The sequence below is a fragment of the Macrotis lagotis genome, chromosome 4 (genome assembly GCF_037893015.1).
Source record: "Macrotis lagotis isolate mMagLag1 chromosome 4, bilby.v1.9.chrom.fasta, whole genome shotgun sequence".
Lineage (NCBI taxonomy): Eukaryota > Metazoa > Chordata > Mammalia > Peramelemorphia > Peramelidae > Macrotis > Macrotis lagotis.
The window spans coordinates 86605189-86620842 of NC_133661.1; the positions used below are offsets into that span (position 1 = coordinate 86605189).

General features: G+C 34.9%; 1 protein-coding gene across 5 annotated transcripts in view; it reads left to right on the plus strand.

The window, feature by feature from the left end:
- CHST15 (carbohydrate sulfotransferase 15) overlaps nucleotides 1-15654 on the plus strand; it is a 112444-nt gene that overhangs the window by 37373 nt on the left and 59417 nt on the right. Inside the window, exon 2 of one of the 5 annotated variants that reach the window (XM_074233421.1) lies at nucleotides 430-481. The exons of the other annotated variants lie outside the window; for them this stretch is intronic. The gene's annotated coding sequence lies outside the window, so the exon portion shown is untranslated. The remainder of the gene's footprint in view (nucleotides 1-429; nucleotides 482-15654) is intronic. 5 annotated transcript variants of the gene reach the window in all.

A 15654-nucleotide genomic window follows, 5' to 3' on the forward strand; every position in this document is an offset into this window, starting at 1 on the left:
AAACACACAAAATATTAACCATTGACTATTTTCAAGCTTACCTTTTTTTTTGGAGGCAATTGGGGTTAAGTGACTCGCCCAGGGTCACACAGCTAGTGTATCTGAAGCTACATTTGAACTAGGGTCCTCCTAACTCCCACTCACTACCTAGGTGCCCCTCAAGCTTACATCCTACTGAGGTTTAGGATGTTGAATCGCCTGACAGATAATCCAGTTCAGTATTCTTTTTGCTATAATAATACTAAATTAGTTGATTCACTTGTCTGTCCCATTCTCACCCTCTTTGTTGCTGTCATTAAATTGTTTTAGTCATGTGTCCACTTCTGTGTGATGCTATTTGGGGTTTACTTGACAGAGATACTACAGTGGTTTTCCATTTCCTTCTCCAGTTCATTTTCCTTTTTTTTTCTTTTTCTTTTTTTCTTTTAGGTTTTTTGCAAGACTATGGGGTTAAGCGACTTGCCCAAGGCCACACAACTAGGTAATTATTAAGGTCCGTGCTCTATCCACTGCTCCACCTAGCTGCCCCCCCCCCCCAGTTCATTTTATAGATAAGGAAATTGAGGCAAATAGGGTTAAGTGAATTGTTCAAGATCACACAACTAGTAAGTAAATGGCTGAGACCAGATTTGAACTCAGACTCCTGGCTGAGAACTCTACCCTACTGCACCACCTATGCTGCCTCTCCTTAGAGATTATTTAAATAAAAAATCTAGATAGAAGCATTAAGTGCCTTGTTCAGAGTAACTGCTAGTTGAGCATATTAAGTTGCTTTCCCCCCAGTTAGACATTTTATTTTCTATTTTAGAAAACTGAGGTAGATATAAGTAAGTGACTAAGATTACACATCTATAAGTGTCTGAAGCAGGATTTGTAGATATTTTTGACTATCAACTTAGTGCCCTTTCCCCTGAGGTACTGAATTACCTCAAAATGGAACATGGAATGAAATTTTATAAGGGATATATCTTGTGACTAGTTGGAGAAACGTGTAGAAGGGGAGAGTAAATGTTAAGAGGACTTCAGTGGTTATGTTTTTAAAAGGATTTTATATTTGATCTGAGAAGTAATAGGGAGTCATTGGAATTTATTAAAGTAGAGAGTATGTGGGTGAGGTGACGTGGTCCAGCCTATGCTTTAGGAAAACTACTTTGGAAGCTAATTTGGAGGATGGAGTGAAATGGAGAAAGCTCTAGATGAGGCACAGAAATCAATTATAAGGCCATAGACAAAAACTGAAGTGAGAGAGAAGTACCATATTTCCCCATGTATAAGACACATCCTTTTTTTGAAATATTTGGGGTCTAAAAATTAGGAGCATCTTATACAGTGGTTGTAGATTTATTTAACTTGCAATTGCTTCTTTTGCAAGCTTATTGTCTTTGCACTCATAGTTTGGCATTTGTTACCAGTATATCAGGTGACGTTTTGTCACCTAAATGGCTCAGAAAAGATTTTCGTCCAGTGCTAAATTTAAGTAAAAAGTGATTCATTTTTGCAAAAGTGAATGGAGGGGCAGCTAGGTGGCACAGTAGATAGAGCACCAACCCTGGAGTCAGGAGTACCCGGCCTCAGACGCTTAATGATTTCCTAACTGTATGGCCTTGGGCAAGCCACTTAAACCCCATTTACCTTGCAAAAAACATAAGAAAAAAAAGTGAACGGAAATCATACTGCTGAATATAAGTTTGGTCCTTCTCCAACTGAGAAAATGATCCAAGATTGGCTATGGCAAAAGAAACCCTACCAAAATGTCACAGCAGAAGACGACCATGGGAGAGGCAAGGCAGCAAAATGGCCTGACTTAGGGAAATGAAGAGATGGATTGAAGAGCAAAGGGTCATTGAAATTCTTGTGTCCACAAAAATGGTAGAGCAGGAAGCAAGAAGAATTGTTGATGAAAAGGAATGACTGATTTGAAAGGAGGACACAGTTGGTGCTTCAAGTTCATGAAATGGAATGGACTGAGAATGTATCCATGCACCAGACTTGCCTAAAACATGCCTGAAGGCTATGAACAGAAGGTCCTTGAATATCATGATGAATAAAACTTGAGTTCAATAACTTTATGTAATACAATTTTTTTTTCAAATTTCTGGCCCCCAAATTAAGGTGCATTTTATACATGGGGAAATATGGTATATGAAAAATGTGAGAGTAGAAATGATAAACTGATGACAGACTGGATGTGTGAGGTGAGTGAGAGCATATTCCTTCTTGAAAAAGATTCAACAGATTTGATGTCCGAACACTTAATTAACATTAATTGAATTAGCACTTGTATTTTAGGCTTCAGTTGAGCCATGAAACTCTTTACAGGAAAATAAGGACTCAGAAAAAAAAAATGTGACCTGAGATGCCTTTTACTCTGTAGAAAATTCCTGGGGGAAGAAGGAGAACCAACAAAAATTTCTACAGAGAGAATGGCTTGCTCCTGATCCCTTTTTTTTTGGAAATCATATTTGATGAAATAGGAATTGAGCTGTAGAGAAGATTACTATATAAATGTAGTAAAAATAATCTCTAACTCCTTCCAGGATTCTGAAATCTAGGGATCTTACTTTATAGGAAGCCAACTTCTTCATCTAAGAACCACAGAACATGTTAAAGAAAAGAATTTATGCTTCTCTGATGATTATCACATTCTTTTCCTTGAGCTTCATAACCATCCTCTAAGATTAAGACTATGGGATATTTTTGTTCCCAAAATGCAAAACAAAAAGTCAAGCCTCCAGAAGTGATCTCTGTGATTTCAGAGCCAGCAAACCAGAGCTTAGTCAATGTCAAAGGTGGGATTTGGACCCATCTTTTCTTGAATTTAATTCTACCATTCTTTAAATTGAACCTCTCATGAATTAATTTAGTTGTGTCTGGTCAGTTGTTACATAGTAGAAGAGCCTGTATTAGAAGGGCTAGAATTCAATTTAAAAGAAGCATTTATTAAACTTTACATTGTAGCAGACACTGGGGCTATAAAGCCAAAAATGAAGCTACCTACTTTCAAACTGACATTCTTTTGGGACTAGAATCCCTGGTCTTCTTGACAGTTAATGCTCTTTCTATTATATTGAAATTTCTTGGTTCACTAGTTCTTTCCTACCCTTCCTTCCCCTTAGAGATTACCTCATTTTATAAGTGGACAAATCAGAGCCTGAAACAGTAAATGTCTTGCCTAAGGTAATCACTACCTGTTCCCCACTTCCCCTCCCTCCCCCCACCCTCTGCTCTTTCCATGGATTTCTTCTGATCTATGTTTGTGTACTCTTTAACCTTTTCATTTTTATTATTAGGGGCAAATATGGAGAGTTCCCAAGTTATTGTCTGACTGCTATCTTCCATATCTAACCATTGTCTCCACCCTACCTGCAGTCCAAATCTGTGAAAATATTTAAAGCTTTTTTTTTGTTTTAATATGAGTTGAACTAAAGAAAGATAAGTTCCTGAATAAAATAAAATAAAAACATCTTGGGGAGTATTATGACCCTACCTGACAGATGGAGAGGTCTAATTGCTCAAAAATCTATTTGCCCAACATTACTTAAATATTCCACTTGTGACTGCTTGAGATTCTATGAATTAGAGACTCTTATCTTCAAATAAGTTTCTACTTTTAACAAAGGAATATCTTTAGAATAGATTAGTTTGATCACATTGCTTTTTAGTTAATCAACACAGACCTCTGAACATTTGTACTGAGAATGAGAGCTATTACTGGTTTGTTATGGCTTGGTGATTGGATGAGGATGGGGGAACTGAAGATAATTTGAAGCATGGAAAAGAAGCTTACATAGGTGAGATTCAATATTGGATGGTTAAGGAAGGCATGAGGGATCAGAAAAAGACAAGAAGCAAGCATTTATCATCCTACTATGTACTAGGAACTGTTCTAAGTGTTTATAAATAGTAAATTTATAAATATAATCATAAATTTATAAATATTATTTAATTTTCCTCAAATCCTTGGAGTTATGTATTCTTATTATTTTATTTCATTTATCCCCATTTTAAAATGGAGAAAAATGAGGAAGAAAGGAGGAAATGACTTGCCCAGGGTCACTACAGCTAGTCTAAGGTCAAATTTGAACTCATCTTCCTGACTACAAACCAAAAATTCTGTCCACTGCTTCTCCACCTATCCTCTCTGGGTTACAGCTTAGAAAGGAATATGGAAAGAGCACTATAACAATGTGCACCACTGTCATTGTGATTGCTACCTTCTTTCCCCAGAAGATCCTTCCTTCCTTGTAGCATCTTCTTCCCATTGATGAATTCCTGAATTCTTCCCAGAAACTCAACGTTCTTCACCTCTTGCTCCTTTCCTGGGTTTTCTGACTCTCAAGTTGCCTAACTATTCCCCTCATTTTCAACTCCCTTTTATGTGTTGTCTCCCCCCCCCCATTAGAATTAAAGCTCCTTGAGGTCCGGGACTGACTTTCTTTGTTTGTAATTTCATTTCTAGTCCTTAGGATAGTGTCTGGCACATAGTAATACTCAATACACTCTTGCTGACCTGATTTGATCTGCTGCAGTAGATTTAGGAATGATATATGATATTCCTGAATGAACTGGACCCTTGTACAATTGAGTGGTCTACCCTATCAGTAAGTCACTAAATCTCTCTCAAAAAAAAACCTTATCAAGCATTTAATATAACACACACAACCATATTATTAAGAAAAAACTGCAGTTGTGATGGATTCTCAATGATTAATTTTGTTGCATAATTTTTGTTTGCATTTATTAGGAACACTAATGATAGACCCATGGTGTTCAGTTTGTCTTTGCTATATGCAGCTGTATGTTTCCTCTTACCCAGGCAGCATTAGGTGAAAGATGAAATGCTCAATCATGGAACCCATGCTTGCTACTTTTACAGACAGCAAGTATACAATCCTTCTTTTCATTTGGTATAATGAATCTGGGGAGCCCTTTGGACTTCTCAGCTTATATCTTTAAATGTATAAAATAAAATGCAAAGGATTACAAAGGAAATTGACTCTTGAAAGACAGTGATCAAAAATCTTCCTGCATCCCTGGTTAAACACCTCTGACTTTGGAGTCAGAAGGTCACTAAGGCATCAGGTTGTTATTCATGTGTCTGACCAGCTAGCCCAGTCTCTCTCTGAGAAAGAATCTGCTCTAATGGACTATCTGTAAAGAGGATATCTGGTCTGTTAAGATTGTTGATGGGGTGCCCACTCCTTCTCCTTCCTGAGACAGTCTATATATATCTTGTTATTACAGACTTTTTTTCCCTTTCTTTTGAGTCCCAAATTGTCTTTTGGCACCTACTGTTCTTATTTCTACCCCTTGGACCACAACAGAAGTCTGATCATTTCTCGACTTGACAACCCTTGACAACCTGGATAAGTGGGTAGAGTGTTGGCCTTGAAGTTCGGAGGACCTGAGTTCAAATGTGGTCTCAGACACTTACTATCTATGTGACCTTGGACAAGTCACTTAATCCTGATTGCCTCACATCCAGGATCATTTCCAGTCTTCCTGATTTATATCTGGCTACTAGAACCAGATGCTCTGGAGGAGAAGGTGAGGCTGGTGACTTAGTACAGCATCCCACCCATTCAAATTTGTTTCACTTGCTTGTCCTGGAATCACCTTTCTAATGTCATGGTCTTCTTCGAAAACAAAGGACAAACATCATCATCATCGTTATCATCATCATATACTTTAAGACACAGATCATAGCTCTGTAACCTCTCTGAGTTTCAGTTTATCTCTCTATAAATGAGAATAATCAAAGTTGTACTGTATCTTAGGATGGTTGTGCAGATCAAAGGAGCCTTTAATAATGATAAAGAACTCTCCATATTGGTTATTATTGGTTCTATCGTGGGCCTATGATTCTATTAGTATAGGGAACTCTCTACGAAGATAATTACTGGACTTTGTACTTGGAACCCTGGTTCTGAATAGTGTCTGACCCATAGCAGATGTATAAAAAATACTTGTTGATTGAACCAAAGTGGATCACTGAGCAACTACTATGCATGGAATTTAGTCTTGGGAATTCATGGTATTTGTCAGAAGCAAGACTCAACTTCAAGACTGGTTCTCCATTCTTCTTATTATATTTATTAGTATACAATTTGATTGGTATGAGATTGATCAAATAACTAAGAGCTGCACTCTTCCTTCATGGAAATATGAACCAAAGAGCAGGACCTAACCAGGAGAATCATAGAAAGGCATAATTGGTTAATATTCTTGTCTCCATTAAAAGATACATCTATAATTAGTAATTTTTATTTGGAAGCTTGTGATTATTAGGTTACCCACATTTAAACTCATAGGATTCAAGCTAAAACAGATCTCAGTGGTCACTTAGATTAACCCCCTTTATAGAGGAAACTGAGTCCCATAGAGGATGTGACTTGCCTAACATCACAAAAGTAGACCTCAAATTAAAACCAAGGTCTCAGACTTTAAATATATTCTCTTCATGGCTATAGCACAGTTTCTTTATATTTTACTGTGCCCTCACTGATATCAACCTCAGAAACAAAGTAGACATCAAGGGGATTCTCTGAGGTAAATATTGAAGCTTGATCTGCAATTTTCCTACACTGTCCATTTCTGTTTGTTTCTAAAGTAGTTTTCCAGTGAAGTCATCTCACAGTTGTATCACAACATGTATTTTTAGGTTTGTCCATTTACCTCAAGTTCCTACAAACAAGGAGTGTAAGACCTTGGATACAAAATGGACTTCACATCCTCCACTGCTGTCCTTCACTTTTCTGTATCCAATAATTTAAAGGATAAGTAGAATGACATAAGAGCTGAGTTGAACATTTAGTCCAGGATGATTTTCCTGCCACATCCAGAAACATTCATGTTGTTCCTTTTCCTTTCAAACTGTTATTTGGGTGGTGAGTGATGTCATCCCTATTTGATGGAACACTGAAAAGATTCAACTCATTCACCATGGAGCTGATTTACCCTTGACCTTTATGTCTTTATCTAACAAAAGTCCCATCATACTAGGTTGGGCTTGTCTGAGAGGTGAAATTTTGGCCTTCCATGTCATTTTTTTTTTACTTAGAACATCACTCCCTTTCATGAAAATGAGGAAAAAAAGATCACAATTAGGCAACTAGAAGTTTTAGGAGGTTTTGGTTTGCTTTTCTTTTTTTAAAGATTCTTTGTTTCCTTGGAGTATTTATAATGCTGCTTGTGTTGTAGCTGAAACTGTGGAATTAAGGTAAATTGAATCCAATTCTCCCTTGTTTGGAGTAGTATGGGATATTGATGAATGATGCTAAATTATAGAGAGGGATATGTAACTACAAGAGCAAAATATAGTACAATTCATACAAACACTTCAGTTATCCTCACTTTACAAAGAGGAGAATATTAAAAAGTATCTAATCCAAAGTGATTTATGTTTAGCTTTGGAAGGTAGCCAGAGAGAATATAACAGTATTGCCTAATATTCCATGCTCAGCCCACACACACACATGTCCTCTGGCTGTACTCTTATTTGTAGATGTGTAGGGATACAGTAGATTGCTGCCCCTGTGTTGATTAACTGAGGGGTTAGTATTTGTGCTGCTTCTTCATAATGAACATTTTAGTCTGTCATGTGAATAGGTCTTAGTATAAAAAATCCTTGTTAACAGTGGCTGTCAAGATGTTTTATAGCTAGGTTGTGCTGAGGCAATTGATGTTAAGGCAGCATTTAAGAGCAAAGTGATTTCTTTCAAAACTGACTTTAAAGAAATTAAAACGAAATTTCTTCTGAGTAATGTTAGCAATCCTTTTAAAAAAGTATTTAAGGAGGAAGGAGGAAACTCCCATGATCAGTCATCATTGAAGGAAGTTGAACAATTCATTTATGATAACATTACAGCAAAGTTTGTTGAATAAGGAGAGGATAAAATATTCTATCAGTGACTTAGTGGAGATAATATAGAAAAATGCATGGAACATATATCATGCATTAGAATCTTGATCAACCTATGAAACTGAAGAGGAAATCTTGATTGTAGATCATAAGTGAATATTCTATACCATCTGATTAAGTCTAGTCTTCACTAGCTCTTTAGAACTGAAGTAACTACTCAGGCAACTCAAATCTCAAAACTATTTTTACCTAGAATAGACAGATCAATGAAATAAATATGTAGGAGTCTTTTAGAATAACTGGATAATTGCTTCAATTCATGCTTTTATCTTAAAAAAAATAATCTGCCCTTATAGTCTAGTGTTTCCTCCCCTGAAAGCATCACAAATAAAAATAATCTACTTTTATGTATTCTAAAATTCTTTTTTTCCCCTTGAAAGAATCTCAGTGGTAACATGTTGAGAGGTAACTTGGAAGTCAGGAAGTCCTGAGTTCAAATTCTCCCTTAGATACTTAGTAGCTATGTGATGCTGGATAAATCACTAATCCTCCCCAGGTTGTAGCTACTTAATTTTCAAAATGGAAATAATAAGTTTTTACTTCATGGAGATGTTATGTATCAGAAGTGATAAAATATATAAAGTACATTGAAAGCTTTAAAGTGCTATAGTTAACTACTAATGGTCGCAATTTTAAGCTATACAGTAAGCAATTCAATATGTAAAATGTTCCAATTGTTATGTTTTTCAAAAATAAAACACTGAAATCTCATTTAGTGAAATCTTTCTTAACACCAAGAGTTAGATAAACTATTTTGGGGCATTTTGATTCTTACAATGGCATGTGAGAATGCTTTCTTGAATAATAAACACACCTGGAAAACTTAATACAATTAATAAAATAAAAAATTAATATTATTTTACATTTGAATAGTGCTTTTATGATTTTCAAAATTCTATCATGTGTTAAGTCATTTTATCCTCACAATTAAACTTGCAAATTATGTGTGTAAGGCAGATATTTTTAGTCACTTAATGTTCCTTGTTCTGTTTTCTTGTTTTTTTCCATCTATAAAAGTATGGGGGGGTTAGAGAAGATGATCTAAAATTGATCTTCCATCTCTAAATCAAAGATTGCTATGATTTTAGGTCTGTTTGATGAGGAAATTGAGGCCCAGAGCTATTAAAGGATTTTTCCAGTTTCACATTTAATATCAATACCCAGAAATAAATCCTGTCTAACTCTGTTTTCATCATAATTCCTTCAACCGTATAGTTTCTGTATTTTATATGGGGGCCCACAAGGTGATGCCATAGTGCTTAGAGTACCTTACCTGTCCTTACTTAGACATTTATTAGCTGTGTGACCCTGGGAAAGTCTGTTAACCCTTTTTGCCTCAGTTTCCTCATCTGTAAAATGAGCTGGAGAAGGAAATGGTAAACCATTCCAGTATCTTTGCCAAGAAAAGCCCAAATGGGATTGTCAGGAACACCAGAAAAACATGTTTTCTAAAGACATGTACAGACATAGAGAGGCATTTTGGCATATTACTTGCTTCTCAAGTCCTGTTTCTGACATGTGCTAGTTTTGTGACAATGGCAAAAGCCCTTAACATCTTAATTCTTTAGATCAGTCGCTGAGACTTATAGGCCAAGATCCCATCTGCATCAGTGGACTAAGTTTTCACAATGAAAATTCTTAATAACAAGGACTTAACACTATTGAGGGACATGTTCATTACATTTTCAACTCTTACTTTGTTTTTTTAAAAATACTTTATTAGTTTTCCAATTATATACAATAGTAGTTTCTACCTATCATTTTTGCAAGGTTTTGAATTTTACAAATTTCCCCCACCCTCCCTTTTTCCTTCCATTCCCCCACAGAAGGCAGCCTGATAATCTTGACATTGTTTCCATGCTACACATTGATTGAAATTGAATGTGTTGAGAGAGAAATCATATCTTTCAGGAGAAAATAAAATATTAGAGATAGCAAAATTATATTGTACATAAGATACTTTTTAAAAAAAATTGAAGGTAATAGACTTTGGTCTTTGGTTATACTCTACAATTCTTTCTCTGGATACAGGTGGTATTCTCCTTCTCAGGTACTCTAAAATTATTGCATTGATGGAATGAGCAAGTTCATTAAGGTTGATCATCACCCCCATGCTAATGTTAGGATGTACAATGTTCTTCTGGTTCTGCTCATCCAGCTTGACATCAGTTCATGTAAGTCTTTCCAGGCTTCTCTGAAATCTCATCCCTCTTGCTTTCTAATAGAACAATAGTGTTCCATGACATACATATACCTCAGTTTCTCAGTTTGTTAAACCATTCCCCAGTTGATGAATATTCACTCAACTTCCAATTCTTTGCTACCACAAACAGGGCTGCTATGAATATTTTTGTACAAATGATGTTTTTTACCCTTTTTCATGATCTCTTCAGGGTATAGACCCAGTAGTGGTATTGCTGGATCAAAGGGTATGCACATTTTTGTTACCCTTTGGGCATAATTCCAAATTGCTCTCCAGAAAGGTTGGATTAGTTCACAGCTCCACCAACAATTTTTTCAACATTGAAAACTGCCCTTTCTGGTCATATTGGCCAATTTGATAGGTGTTAAATGGTAACTCAGAGCTGCTTTAATTTGCATTTTTGTAATCAGTAATGCTTTAGAGTAAATTTTATATGACTATGGATAGCTTTGATTTCCTCATTTGTAAATTGCCTTTGCTCATCCTTTGAGTATTTGTCAACTGGGGAATGGCTTGTTTTTTTTTAAAATAAATTTGACTCAGTTCTCTGTATATTTTAGAAATGAGTCCTTTGTCAGAAATATTAGTTGTAAAAATTGTTTCTGAATTTACTACATTTCTTTTGATCTTAGTTACAGTGGTTTTGTTTGCGCACAAGTTTTTTAACTTATTGTAATCAAAATGATCTAATTTTTTTTAACTGTGTTCTAAAATACAACATTATAAGCAAATAAGGAGATCAAGGAATAGTTTGTTATTTTTATGTCTAAATTCTGTACCCATTTATAGGGTATGAGATAATTGGTCTAATCTAAGTTTTTGCCATACTAACTTCCAATTTTCCCAACAGTTTTTAATGGAAGAGAGCAACTCTTACTTTGATATGGATGATTCTTCAATCTAGTTTTGGTCTCTTCCATGAATGTCATCTCCTTATCTCCTCCTGATTATCCACAAGAACCTTAAACCAACAGGGCTTGAACCAAGCATCTCTCCTCAAATCTTTTTAAATTTTGAATTTTGATTTTTACTAGAAAACCTCAGTGTAGCACTATGCAGTTGCAAAGAACTTGTACATTAATTATCTCATTTGGTCCTTACCATTTTACCATTTTATAGATGAGAAACCTGAGCTTCAGTGAAATCAGGCAGCCAACTAGTTCAAGTTCACATGGTAAGTTAGTGACAGAATCTTGACTCTGAAGGAGAAATATATTTTTTACTCTACTTTGTATTCTCCAAATGATTCCAGTAATTTTAATAAAAAACATAATTCAGAAAATACTAATTGAATGAATAATTCTAATCAATCCAAATGTCCTGAAAGAAGTTAATGACTGAGTTAAAATGTGTGGAAAATGTAGCAGAAAATTTGTAGATAGCAACCTCTGAAAAATGTTATTAATATTCTGTTTCTAAATGCCCCAAAATGTAAATTTATATAGATTTGAAATTATATTAGTCTTGGAACATTAATCAAAATCCAGTCTAAAGGTTTGGATCCTCCAACTTTTTTTTGCCTCATTATATTCTGTGTTCATGAACCATTGTGATCAGTACATCACAATGAGTTCAGTGGTTTATTTGGAAAAGACTTCCAGATACTCTAGCCCGAAATATTCCACTTAGTAAATGGTCAATTTATAATAGGAAACTGAGAAAAAGAAATCAATTAAAAATATGGGATACATTAAACATTGCTGTCCAGCAAGGTTTTACAACATCTTAGACCTTGATTTGACTTATTGCAAAGCCAAAGAATTGCCCATATTTTGGTATAGATAGACAATTATCATTTACAAAATTGGTTTTCTTTTTGACTTCATCTCTGTATGACATAGCAGCTACCCAGAGAGAGCCCCTAAAATCCTTTCCTCCCTCCTCCCTATACTTTTCCACCTACCCAAATCTTTACTTATTCTTTCCAGAACTAGATAGAGAATGGTGATGACATTAGGGATAACTAATTCTTCCATTTCTTGTTAAAGGTTTGTTTTTAGTTAGAATTTTGCCATCACTAGGAGAGTATGAACACTCTTTAAAACTTTAGTAAATCATAATATATCTTATTTTTGTATTAAAATATGAATCATAGAACTAGAATATCTTTGCCAAGAAAATCTTCAAATGAGTCAAAGCATTGGACATGACTGAAAGAACTAAACAGCAAACATCATTGTATTTAGTCTTTTGCATACTGTATGATACTTATATTAGAAGCAGTATCCCTTTTCTAGTTCTTTTGTAACATAATAAGATGGCAAACATAATAAGATGGCAGTTTGAGCACTGAAAATATATACCAGCTTATTTTTGTTTGAGATGATTTATTCTCAAAGTTAATTTTGAAAACAATGGTATGCATTCATCCATGAGATGCAACTTAGGGGAAACCAACTCTAAAATAAAGTAGCCTTCATAAGGTTATTGTGCTTACTCTTTTATAATGAGTATTGGGAAATGATAATAACAGTTTGTTCCTATATATTTCCTTAAGATTTGCAAAGTATTTCACATGTTATCTCACTTGATCTTCACAGCAACTGTGAGAAATAGGTGTTGTTATTGCTCCCTTTTTCCAGTTGGGGAAATTGAGACTGAAAGAAGTTAAATAACTCTTTCAAGGTTATGCAGCTATGTATCTAAAGCAGCATTTGAATGCTTTTCTACAGTTCAGCATGCTATCAAATATCATCAGAGCACTGACCATGAGGCCAATTCAACTGCCTTATTTTTTGAAGGAAGAAACTATCCCACCTTACTGCCAATAGCCTCTTTGTCTTAAATGAAAATGGGTCTTTCATTTTTCCTGAGCACATCCCAGGATAATAATCGAACAATTAGAAATGGAGAAAGCACTAGCAGGACAGAGAGGGATCTAGTGAACTGGCAAATGAGTTGGAAAGAATACACTTGATTAGATTTTTTTCCCCCCTCACTTTACTGGGTTGAATTTTACCTGGCTTATTCTTTTAGAAGTACTGGTTTTGCATTCTGTGGACAAAAATGGATGCCCTCAGTTGATTTAACACAATGCTCATTTAATTACCATATGTAATTGGTATTTTGTCGCTTTTGTGAACATTTCTTGCCCAGTCGTAGTACATTCTCAGCTCATTGATAATAGGCAAGGAAGGGGGGAAAGTAGTTAAGGGAACAAAAAAAGATAATTTGAGGTTCAGTTTACTCTGAATACTTGATGTTCTTGAAATGCTTCCAAGTTTCATTTATGGGAAAAGAATGAAAATGATCCAAAAGGAGGACATTTTCCCACACAGCAAAGTACCTGGAGTTTTGTAGAAGTGTTGAAAGGCAGTGTAGTGTGTATTGGGAAATATGATTATGAGGCTTGAGAAAGTGGTATATACATACATATATACACACATTATATATGTGTATGTATGTAAAAAACTTGCTACTCCCACATGTGTGCATTTATAAAATTTATAATTATACATATACACACACAATGCATTTTTGTAGCTATTTGTGTGCATATACATAAAACAGTCTTATATCAATATAATCTATAAAGATTTATACTACCAAATCTACCTATAGTTATATGTATATACCTATATATAAATATGTATATTCTAAAATATCCTTATATATATATGTATATATATATATAGAATATATAGAAAATAGCCATCTGTGTATACAAACTATATAGATGGACATACAGTCTATAGACATATGTATGCATTTTTTTAGAAAAATCACCTCAGATAAGAATTTTAAAGATTGATAAGACCTATTGTTTTTATGTATTTTCTTTTTTTATTAAAATTAAATTTCAAAATGCCTACTGGAGTAGTAGAAAGACCTCTGGACAGAGTCTAGAACCTGAATTCTAGTCTTAGCTCAGGCACTAAACTGTTTTGTAACTTTGGACTGGTTATTGAACTTTTCAAGTCTTCTATTTCCTTGGCTATCAAAGGAGAAGCCAGGTTAGATGATTTCCAAATTTCTTTCTAGTTTTCAAAATTCTGTGCTTTTGTGTGCTTTGCTTTTCTAGTCAAATTTATGAAATATAGGAATGGGAAGTAAATAAAAGGTTGTCCTGTTGTCCTAACTTTTGACTAGGAGCCTGATGAAAATCACTGAATAATATAAGTTAAGTTATACAATAGAATAGGGTTAGGGACTAGAATTCTGATCTCCCTATAGATGCAATTCACCACCTTCTGTTCTACTTTCTGGTCTAAGGGAATTGATTAAGGCAGAATTATCAAATAGACTATATTATTATTATCCTATGATCTAAAATTAGATAGAATCAGATTAAAATGTAATCAAGAAATTTTTAAAAAATAAAAATTCAATAAAGCATAAATAATGTTAATATATGATTTTTAAAAGTTATTGTCATCATCATTGTCATCATTGTCTTTCATAATCAAAGAAGAACATGACATCAAATGAATGATAGCGTAACTTGCACAGTAGACTTTCTAAGTCAGTTTACTGTCAAGAATTCTTATGTATGATCTAGTGGCCTCTGATTCCATTTGAGTTTGACATCATTCACTGATCTAGAATATTGAGAGGTGAAGTACCCTTGCCTAGCAACAGCCAGTATGTAACTAAGATAGGTCAGCTCTCTATCCACTATACCAAACTGTTACATAGTGATGTAATCTAAAACTCATAGGGACAGGAGAGTTAGATGGTATAAACTAAAATCTCAGAGACATAGATTTCCTAGGATGCAGAAAATTCTAGAGTTAAAAAACTGCCAAGAGGGATGGACAGTGTTTTCTCTTCAACGGTGTACCCTAGGAATCACCAAGTCTTTCCAGTTGCCCTTCAGAGAATTTTTTTTATACATTTTCTTCACAAATTAGAATGTGAGTTTCTTGAAAACATAGATTTTCCCAATTTTCTATTTTTATTTCCAGCACACTGGGACCTATAAGTAGAATCTGAAAATACCTTTTTTTTCATTCATTCATGCTCCCCCCCCCTTTTCTATGCTCCCTTCTCTCCACGTGCTTCTTTTCCCCATCCCATCCCATTTCAAACCTGGCTTGTCAATAGCAAGTTGTCAGTGGAGCAATATGTTAGATAGCATTTGGATTGTATAGAGAGTCAATTTATTATTAGTTTTGGGGAGGTAGAGGTGGGAAGGGATGATACAACTATCTGCATATCTGGATATAGTTACCATATATTTAATTTATTGTTTCTAAAATGAAGACCATGGCTAGGCAGTTCTTACCTAGGAGTCAGTTGATTTGAGGTCAGTAACATTTGAAGTTTGTAATATCATTCTCCTTCCTTTCCCCTAAGGGCACTGCATATTAGCTCTCTGAGGAAGAGTCCTTATCTTCATTATGAGTCCTGGATATCTTCCAGATCATTATGGATCAGATCTTCTTTTCTATGTTAGGTGAAGAGGTTACCATTTTCTCATATCATAGATCATTAGCCTTATCAGGGGGCAGTCAGAATTTATATGCCCAAGAGCTACTTTTGGAATAAGATTTTTCTTAACTTGTTTACATGATGGCTAAAAGCACCCAGA